We start from the raw sequence: 11,304 nt of genomic DNA, 5'->3' as shown, positions 1-11,304 counted from the left end.
CTAATTCTGAAACAGGAAAGGAAAACAAAAATTATTTAAAAACTGAGTAATTTTCATACAAATATTTGAAAATTGTTTTCCTTTTGTGTTTCTGAATCAGGCCCTTAGACTCAAACATTTCTAAATTGTGGAATAAAAGATTGTGAAATAATAATAAATCACCACAAATCATTTCCTGACTACTTGACATATTGGAGGTCAAAGGTAACAACAATTTTTGTTTGCATTTATATCGGCTATTATGCGTCCTACGAGTTTAGTATTTATTACTATATTGCGAAATGAAAGACTATGAAAAGATAATGTGCTAAAAGTCTCTACAAATCAAGTTTGCGCTACTAGAGATAATTTGAGGTCAAAGGTCACGAACATGTTTTGCAAATATCTCGGTTATTGTGCGTCCTACGAGTTTAGGAGTTATTACAAAATTTTGAGAGAATAAAATTTCCTACATTTTGGTAACATATCATTTTTGCGTACCCTCAAGAGTTTTCGATTTATAGTGTGTTTCTTTATCATTATAATGTTTTTCAAAAAGTGGTCAAATTGTAAAATTTTTTCTCTCAATTTCATTTTTGTTTGAAAATGATCCAATTTTACCAATTTATTTTCGAATAGATTTAATTCTGAAATAATAATTAAATTATCATTTATGCAATATTTTTGAAGGACGGAATTTTAAAGTGGCATATTTTTTAATCTAATTGAGATATTGACTTGAATTTTTTTTGTAAGACCAAAAATTAACTTATCTAAACAAAAAAAAAAGTTCGGAAAAAAATGTGGATCAAATTTTAGTTTTATAAACTCAATAAATATGTAATAAAATCTGTATTTATTAACAAAATTCTAAATAACAAAGTGTAAAAAAACTTTTCAAAATGTCAAAGATTCAATTCCTAAAAAATGGAGCAAAAATATGGTATTTTAACAATTTTGACCATAGAGTCCACATTTCCTTCAAGGCTGGGAAAATACTTTGGGGATAAATAAGAAACACATCAAGGTTTCTAAAGCTGCTTTCCGTTTTCTGATCCCAGCTTTGGAATTTTAGAACATGTGACCCAAAGTTGAAATTTTGATAACAAATAGATCAAATTCCGAAGTGCGTAGGGGAGACATATTCTAAAAATAGGACATGTTTGTGATACCAAAATGTTCTCCATAAAGATACCTTACAGAAAACTATCAAACTTTTATATGTTCTTAAAGAAAGTTTTTTTTTAATAAAAAAAGAGTTAAGTCACACTCTCTATCTGCTCTACATTATTGGTAATTTAGTTGTCTAACTAACAACAAAATATGAGTGCATTCGGTCCAAAAGTACGCCCTATATTTTAAATAAAGCGGACCAAAGTATGGCAAAATTTTATAATTTAAATTTGCTCGTAAACTATAAGAGATAAATAATACCTAGCCGAGCACTTTCCAAAAATATAAAAATCTTTGAAATCGGATAGGAAACAAAAAAATGGCACATATATAAACATTTTACATATCGAAAGTATCCTACTTTGAGCCCCTATAGCGCCGCCCCTGGGCCCATTTTAATAACATAAACTTCAATACTTCTTGGAGTATTGGAGTTATCCCTATCGGACCAGCCGTTTAGAAATGCCAGATTTATCTTCAAAAAATTTTGATTCTGCCCCAATGTGCGTGCGAGATATGGTTTGTGCTGTTCAGAAGGCGTGATTTTGACATGGAAGGCAAAGATCGCTCAGGCCAATCAAAAAAGTTTGAAGACCATGAATTCAAGCATGAATTACGAGCAGCAGAATTCAACCAAAAGCAGGGAAATTGTGTACCATACGAAATGAAGCCGATAGACCTTGATTTTGCATGTCCGAAATGATGCTTGAACAAAGGATCCACTACGATAACCCGAAAAAAGGATCCACTACTATAACCCGAAGCTTTGGCCGAATCGACACCAAAGCCAAATATCCATGGCGCTAAGGTAATACAGATACAGAGGTATTTGGTGGGAGCAAAAGGACCACAGCATCACAGGGAACCTGTACCGAACGCAACTGATTCGTTTGAAGTGAGAATTGGCCGAAAAACACCGAGAATATGCGGCCAGACAAGACATGTTGCAATACATGTTAAAAACTATTTAGAATGAAGTGGTTAAGAAGTTTTTCCTCACGCGGCTTATAGTCCAAACCGTGCTCCGACCGATTACTATTTGTTTCGATCGACGCAGAACGATATCTCTGGGATATTCTTCAGTTTGTAACAGATGATTCGTTCTTGGCTTCAAAATATGAGCAGTTCTTTTGGCTAGGAATCCATTTTTTGCCAGAAAGATTGTACAAATTTTTCAAAATAAAAGTAAAAATTTGAAAAAAACCCAGCATTTTTGAGTCATACACCCAGCAATATCTAAGAAACACTAATTTGGAAATAGACTGGACCAGCTATTACATGTGTTATAATAGGAAAAGAGGCATAAATAAATATTCTAACTGGATACTACTTGCTATAATAAGATACAATCAAATCACAAAATTGGGTTAAATAAGTTACTTTCAGCGAGTAAAATGGCTTTATCATAAAGTGAAAAGTGAAAAAAAGTTTCAACTGTCTACTGACATTTTAGAGAGGTACTGTTACACATTGTCAATATCGAAGTTAAAAGTATACTTTTAACACTGCTGGGTTTTTATACTACTATCTCAAATACTACTACACTGCTCTGCAATTTTAAAGATAGCAGTTTTCCACTTTGCCCTTGCTATATCGCTACTTCCAGGTAAATATGATATAAGTAGATTGGTTGGTAATCTGTGGTGGTTTTTAATAACTCAACGTCAAGTAAGACCTAACTCAGAGGGTGTCAATATAACCCCTTTAAGTAGATTTCTAGGTAACCAGTGATGGTTTTTAGCTCACTTTGAAACTAGTTCCTAGAACATCAGGGTATTTCTAAGAGTTTAAAAATACATGATCAAATGTTCATTTATACTAGCAAAATTTAAGCAAATAAAACTTTTTAAAGATTTGAAATAATTATTTCAAAATACAACATTTATGGGATTTTCAAACATAAACAAAACATTTATGTGGCCATACACTTATTAACACTTAAAAACACTAAACATTTTTAGCTCAAATGTTTACATAAATTGGCTTTATACGTTAAAAGTTAAGAAAAATAAACAAATTTACAAAAAATTTTCATAAAATCCTAAACAAAAAATAAGGAAAACAAAATCATGTTATGTTAATATTAACTCGCACAAAAGTGTTATATTTTCAATTTTGTTTTAAAAAACACCAAAACTAACACAAAACAATGTTAAAATAGAAATTACTAACAATAAAAAAAAACCAAGCCGAATAAATTGTAATGACTTTTCAAATCTATTTTTATAAAAAGACCACCTAAATGTAAAAAAAACTGGAAAATTTTTATGGATTTTTTTTTTTTAATATCATTTACGCTTGTTTTTTATTTGGAAAAGATTTCTTTCTATTTAACATTTGAACTAAAGCCGCTTAATAAATTACTATAGATTTGTCAAGAAAAAAAGTTTTCGAAAAAATCCAAAATATAATAATAAAACCTTAAACAAGTTTTTCTTTAAATCTTAAAATTTTATGCTCAAATCTCCAGTGTTTTCTTTTTATTTTGGTTATATTCCAAAATTAAATATGTAAATTTGTTCTATATTTAATTTATGCTGTCAATCTATAGATTTTATTTAAATTTCTTAATGACATTTTAACGGTTGTTACGTTTTATTATGTTAGTTGTAGGTAGGCCCACAAAATCTTAAATGATTTCTCATCAGATGAAAACTGAGAAACTTAGTTCCATATATCTAATGAATGAATTAATTTATTATAAAGACTAGTTTGGTTAAAGTAATTGTATAAAAAAAATTAAATCCATAAAAAGATTAGGTACCAAATTTAAACTCATTTATCTAAGATTAAAACGTATGACAGGTGATGTTATACAATTGTGTTGATTAATTTTTTGATAAATTATGTTGAAATTTGAGTGTTAGAAAAATGGCCAGGAAATGTATACATAGTTAAGAATATGAGAATAATTTTGAATATATTAGCTAGAAAATTAAGCTATTCTACAAGTAGGAAAAAGATGTTGGAAGATCGGTTTCAATATGCGAGAGATGGTTTGTTTGGAACAGAAGTATAGAATTTAACACGGAAGACAAAAAATCGCCCAGACCAGACAAAAATGTTTGAAGATCAAGAATTGGAGTTGTTACTCTTACTTAACAGGAGCTTGCAAGCTCATTGGGAGCTAATCAAGCAGCTCCCAATATATAAGTTTGTCACTCCGTTTGTAATTTCCACAATATAATTTTCCGACCCTATAAAGTATATATATTCTTGATCCTTATAGATAACTGCGTCGATTAAGCCATGTCCATCTGTCTGTCTGTTGAAATCAACTTTCCGCAGCCCCCAAATAACTTACATACACGATTCATACATCAATATTTCCGGAATTCTTCCGGCTATTGCTATTTAAAATCGAGAAAATCGGTCCAGAAATGGCTGAGATATAAGGAAAAACCAGGACAACCTCGATTTTTGGTCTATTTTTTACCTACATATATCTGGATTACTATGTCATTAATATAGACAATATGGATATCTAATGATAGATATTTCAAAGACCTTTGCAACGACGTATATAATAACATAGTAAGTTGGACCTATAATGGGTCAAAATCGAAAAAATATTTTTTAGCCCGAATTTTTTTTTTCACCAAAAATTTTTTTCGCTAAATATTAAAAAAAAAAAAATTTTTAAATTAAAAAAAAATTATTAAATTTAAAAAAAAAAATTAAAAAACAATTTCGAAAAAACAACTGGAAATAAAATTAAATTTTGTTACCTAAAAATATTTAAAATTTTCATTTTTATTATGAAGGGTATATAAAATTCGGCACAGCCGAATATAGCTCTCTTGCTTGTTGTTTATTAAAACCGAAAAATTGTTGGATTAAACAATCAATATTTGAAACTACTTTACCTCTATACTTAGACCTTAATAATTTCACTTTATATTTTTTTTTCTTTCAGACTCCTCTATTGGCAATAACAATCGGTATTACATTGGAAACTTTGAATTTGTTTTAAAATAGGTAAGTAAACATTTAGAAATATATTTTATGAATTTTATTTATAGGTGTTTTTAGTTAATAACTACAGTAAATCAAATAATTTATAATACCTTGGATTTTAAGGAGAAACTAAAGATTTTATTAAGTCTTCCAGAGACTAATGGTTTGCTTAAATGTTACTTTTCATTTCTGCCTCTCATTAATCGTAATCAGAGAGAGATTTCGAATCTGACAGCAGTGTTACAACCAATTTGTATAGAAATTTCGAAAAAGTTATTAGGTCTCTTTAATAAATTTCCCTCCTCATAACAAATCTATTTCAAATTTCCCAATATTTAAATCCCATCTACTAGTGTTCCAACACAAAACAAACTAAAAAACACACTCACACCAATTGTCAAATAAATATTTAAAAACTTTTTCTTATTTTTCTAATACAAAACTTGTATAATTTGTTAACTACACATAGTATAATCCAACATACATTTGAAATGATGACAAAATAATTTATTTATAAATAAATTTTCTACAGTCTCCACTTGTTTTTCTGGATGTTTTTTGTCTTTGTCGTTGCCGCATTCAACGTCATCGTTATAATCATTATATGCCCCCATAAACCCACTATAAACAGAAACAATTTTCAAATTCTCTGACAGATGCAACAAAGATGCCAAATATTTTTAGTTTAGTGCTAGCTGTGCTTGACTAAGAAAAAAGAACTATTTTTATGAAAAGCCAAGAAAGAAAGATAGAAGGAAATATATAAAATAAATATATGAAATATTTTAATAAATTGTGCAATTGTCGAGAATGTATATTTAAAGAGAAAATGTTGATGGTAATATTTACAGTGGTTTGTAGAAGATTTATAAAAAATGTGTACAAATTTGTATGACTATTTAAATACATTTTTTCATGTAATAAATAGTGACTTTGGCAACATGTTGCAGAGGTAAAAGTTCTTTAAACATTGAAATTTTCTATGACTAAAATTATAATTCTATAAGTTTCTGTCAAAGTTCTTAATTTTGTTAATTATATTTCTACTTTAAATTAACTTAATACATCATTATAAATTAGAATTTTTAATTGAATTATGTTGGCAACTGGAAATATCTCTTTTGCAACATGTTGCTGGCGAAAAAATCTTTAACGTTTTTAGAAAACTTGACATAAAAAGTTTATAACAAATGTTTTATAGTCACTGTTTAGATAAACATTACAATTTTGATTTTAGGAAGAGAATAGTAGTTGCAGCAGCATGATAAATAAACATTTTCAACAGCAACATGTTGCTAAAGGTCTGTCTCAATATGTTGTTGATACAAAATTTACTAACAAATTATTGAAAACTGGGCAAAGCAATTATTTAATATTATAAAAGTAATTTTTTCATTTTCCTAAGTTGCTAAGTGAAATAATATCTTTCTCAACATGTTGCTGATAAACCATTTTTAAAAATTAGCCAACAAATTCATTGAAACATTTACAATGCTGATCGTTTATTATTGAATTGTTAAGGAAGACCTGTGCAAAATGTCTCTGGCATTATGTTGGCGCTTTAAAATGTATTCCCCAATATGTTGCTGGCAAACAATTATTCAACGTTTTTAAACAAGTTGACATAAAAGATTCTTAACAATTGTTTTATAGTCACATTAAAATGTTTATTTTAGGAAGAGAATAGTAGTTGCTGCAGCATAGTAAATATACATTATCAATTGCAACATGTTGCGAAAGGTCTCTCTCAATATGTTGTTGATAAAAAATTTGTAGCTGATAAACCATTCTTAAAAATTGGCCAAAAAATTCATAAAAACTCTGAAATATAAAGACTTTTATGCTTAGTTTATTAACATTTACAATGCTGATCGTTTATTATAGAATTGTTAAGGAAGAAAAGTGCAAAATGTATCTGACATTATGTTGGCGCTTTAAAATGTATTTCTCAACATGTTGCTGGCAAAAAATTCATCAACGTTTTTAAAAAAGTTGACATAGAAGATTCTTAACCATTGTTTTATATAGTCACACTTCATATAAACATTATAATTTTGATTTTAGGAAGAGAATAGTAGTTGCAGCAGCATAATAAATAGACATTATCAATTGCAACATGTTGCTAAAGGTCTCTCTCAATTTGATGTTGAAACAAAATTTACCAACAAATTATTGAAAACTGGCCAAAGCAATTATTTAATTTTTCTTTTTACTGAAATAATATCTTTCTCAACATGTTGCTGATAAATCATTGTTAAAAATTTACCAACAAATTCATTAAAACTGCGAAATATAAAGACTTAAATGTTTAGTTTATTAAAATATACAATGCTGATCGTTTATTACTGAATTGTTAAGGAAGAACTTCGGTTTTCGCTATATGTTTCTGGCAAAAATTTTAAAAATAACTAAAGTCTTTTGCAACATGTTGCTAGCTCAAAGTGTAATTAGAAGTTGTTAAATTCTTACTAATCAGATTTAAAATGTAACTAATTTGCCACAAGAAACAAGAAATTTAATTCCCACCACTTATTTCACAACATGTTTATGGCGATACAAAATGCAGGCTATTGCTGAATTTGAAAATAAGCTTTTACTTTATTTTACGTTACAACATAAATGCGCTTTGGCAACATGCTGCTGGCTAAAAAACTGTATGCAAATCTCAGAATTCAATTTCTTCCATAAAAATGTTGTTAGAATCATGAACGTTTAACTGCAAACCCTTCTTTTGCAACATGTTGCTGGAGCAAAAGTCTTTAGAAGCTATATAATTGTACTATATTTCGCATTACAGCAGAAATGCAACATGTTGCTAGAAACAAGAACTTTAAATTCCAAACACATCTTATGCAACATGTTGCTGGCGAAAAAAACTTACTATAAACTATTCAATTACTATATTTTGCATTACAACATAAATTCAACATGTTGCTTAATTATTTTTAATCTTTAGCAACATGTTGCTGGCAAAAATTTACACATATCATTTAATTATGAATAAAAAAATAAAAAAATTTATTGAAAATACCATCAAATGTCTACATTTCAAATGTCTAAGACATTTGGTTAAAACTACAACATATTTCTCTCGTTTTTATATACATATATTTTATTTATTTACATAGTTAGTTGTTAGTTTTAGCATTTCTTTTCTTCAACACAAAGAAAGAACATTTACGAGTCGAGTCATGGAATATGAATAATGTTGGCTGAATGTTGTTGACTTGCTGTTGCTGCAGCAGTTTCTGTTATAGCCATTGTTGTGACATAAAATAACAATTTCCTTTGCTTTTTTTTAAAGTTGTTTGGTATTGTTGGGTGAACTTTTAATTTGTTATTGTATGAATTTGTATGCGCTACATCTAATAGAACAATAATAACGACTGTTAGAGGTGTTTGGGATATGTAAAAAGAATTGGAATGGAAGTTTTTTCTAATTAAATACAATTCCTCTCATTTTATTGTCACAGCTATGAAATATTAGCTTGATTATGAATAATTGTTGTCTAGCAACATGTTGCTAGAAACCAATTTTTAAACAATCAAAAACATTATAGTTTCTGCTGCCATAACAAAGTTTCCTGTAAGATTTTGTAGAATATGTAAATATATGCCGAGAATAATTTGAATTTGTTTAGCAACATGTTGCAAAGAAATTATTTGAAATAATTTAATACAAATTTCCTTTACAGCTAGTTTCAAATTGAATAAATTCTGAAAATATTAAAATTGTAGATATTTTAAATCAGAATTTTAATATTTAGCAACATGTTGCTAGCAACAAATCAGATCATATTTTCTTTAATAACATCTTGTTAGTTTAAATTTTGGAAATATTTTAAAAATGTTCAAATTGTAAATAATTTAAATTCGAATATTCAGCAACATGTTGCCAGCAATACATATGAGAGTTTTGATAAACAATTACATATATCCCAGATTTGAAAAACCAGACACCTGAAATGTTTGTAAAGCATTCCTCAGTCGCTTATTACCCAAAAATTGCCGCTTTCTTTGAATTCCTCTTGACAAATGTTCTTAAATTTGTTTCATTTCGTTTACTTAAATTGTTTAGTTAAGAAAAATGTTTATATTTTGGTAATGATTTGGAAATAATTAAGTAATTTATTATAACATTTTGTAATCGTAGACACATTTTACACATAATTAATTGCAGCCAAAAGATTTAAAGCATTTTGTCGCCGCTGTTAAATACAAAATGTTAAACAGAAATTAAGCAATCGCATTGTCAGTAGCTGTGGTTTGTGCTCCCAGGGTCAGTGTGGTGGCTTAGTGATAAGAAAACTTTCACAATAATGCATTCAGTATATTCTAATGAAATGATGAAATATTCTAAACTGTGGAATGAATATTTATAGTGATTAAAAGATTAAAAAAAAAACTATTGTAAAAAGTTTAAAATGACTAAGGTCCCCCGGGGTAGGGGATTCTAAATGGGTATATAAATGTCAATAATAATGACAATCAATGAAGTTTCCTGAATTAACCCAATACTTAATTAACACTGAAGCATTCAAACTGGCTTGGTTCTCAGAAACAGCATTTAAGAGAACGGGTTTTAAATTTGTATGTAAAAAGGGTTACTTACGTTGAACATTTCAGATGAAGAATATAAATTGCTAATTAATAATTTTGCTGCTAATAAGGTTAAAGAAGAAAAGCGAAATTTTTAATTAGTTTTCATTTAATTAATGTTTGCTGTCATAAACAATTGCTTCAAATCTTAACGAAAAGAGTTAATTGAAAGATTAAGGGTTGCTTTACAAGATTTTTCTGTTGGGAAATTTATCCAATTAAATTTTCAATAATTTGATATTTAACAAGTAAGAGAGCTATATTCGGCTGTGCCGAATCTTATATACCCTTCACCAAATTATACTTAAAAATATTTTTTTTTAAATATTTTTATTTAAAAAAAATCAAAATTTTTTTTTTAATGTTTTAAAATTTTTAAAAAAAAAATTTTTTTTTAAAAAAGTTTTTTAAAATTATTTTTTTTAAATTTCTTTAATTAATTTTTTTGGAAAAAGAATTTATGACAAAAAAAAATTCGGGTTAAAAAATATTTTTTTCCGATTTTGACCCATTGTATGTCCAACTTACTATGGTCTTATATACGTCGTTGGAAAGGTCTTTGAAATAACTATCATTAGATATCCATATTGTCTATATTAATGACTTAGTAATCCAGATATAGGTCAAAAATAGGTCAAAAATCGAGGTTGTCCTAGTTTTTTCCTTTTATCTCAGCCATTTGTGGACCGAATTTCTCGATTTTAAATAGCGACCGAGCCGGAAGAATTTCGGAGATGTTGATGTATGAATCGTGTATGTAAGTTATTTGGGGGCTTCGGAAAGTTGATTTCAACACACAGACGGACAGACGGACATGGCTATATCGATTCCGCTATCTATAACGATCCAGAATATATATACTTGATGGGGTCGCAAATGAAAAATGTTGAAATTACAAACGGAATGACAAACTTATATATACCCTTGCCACTCATGGTGAAGGGTATAAAAATCAAATATATTTAAAGCTTTATTGCGAAAAATGATTCATGATTATATTGTGATATACTGGGGTAATTGTATTGTGGATTTGGTCTCTCTTTCTATCTCTCTGTTATGAGTTTTTTTGACGTTAGTGTTGTGTGTAGTACAAAGTTAAGATAATAAAGATCTCCTGGGGTATAGGCGTTGTGGTTTCTTAAAACAAAAGACTTTATTACCTTGATATATGTAGTACTGTGTTTCATTACCAACTATAATTATTAAAATTAGTTCAATTTCATGGTCTTAAAATTTCAATTAATTTAATTTATATGCAACCATATTTAGCAGCAGTTGAGACTTAAACTAATTTGTTTACAGCCATAAAAAGTTGTGTGAAGTAATTTAAATTTGATTTTTTTAATAAAAATAACACCTTCAAACAAACTGTTTTTTATTTCGTTTTAGTTTATCTAAATTAAGCGGTATTTTGACCATATTTGGATGGCATTTAAATTTTTAAAAAACCTCAAAACAAAACTTTATAAAAACAACATGAATAAAACTAAAACTCAGATGCCATTTAAAGATTAATGAACTGCAATTTATTTGTATCACAAAGAGAGCTGTATATCTGAATGAATCTTTTGTAAAAATTTAGAAAATACATGCATA

The 11,304-nt window shown here is 28.1% G+C and overlaps 1 protein-coding gene across 1 annotated transcript in view; it reads left to right on the top strand.

Annotated features, from left to right (window-relative positions):
* Window positions 1-5,089: 5,089 nt before the first annotated feature.
* LOC135952016 (protein phosphatase 1 regulatory subunit 14B) overlaps window positions 5,090-11,304 on the top strand; it is a 37,363-nt gene continuing 31,148 nt past the window's right edge. Inside the window, exon 1 of the mRNA XM_065501788.1 lies at window positions 5,090-5,130. The gene's annotated coding sequence lies outside the window, so the exon portion shown is untranslated. The remainder of the gene's footprint in view (window positions 5,131-11,304) is intronic.

Source organism: Calliphora vicina, chromosome 2 (genome assembly GCF_958450345.1).
Source record: "Calliphora vicina chromosome 2, idCalVici1.1, whole genome shotgun sequence".
NCBI lineage: Eukaryota > Metazoa > Arthropoda > Insecta > Diptera > Calliphoridae > Calliphora > Calliphora vicina.
The sequence above is the reverse complement of the archived record's forward strand: the minus strand, read 5'-3'. Positions and strand labels throughout refer to the sequence as shown.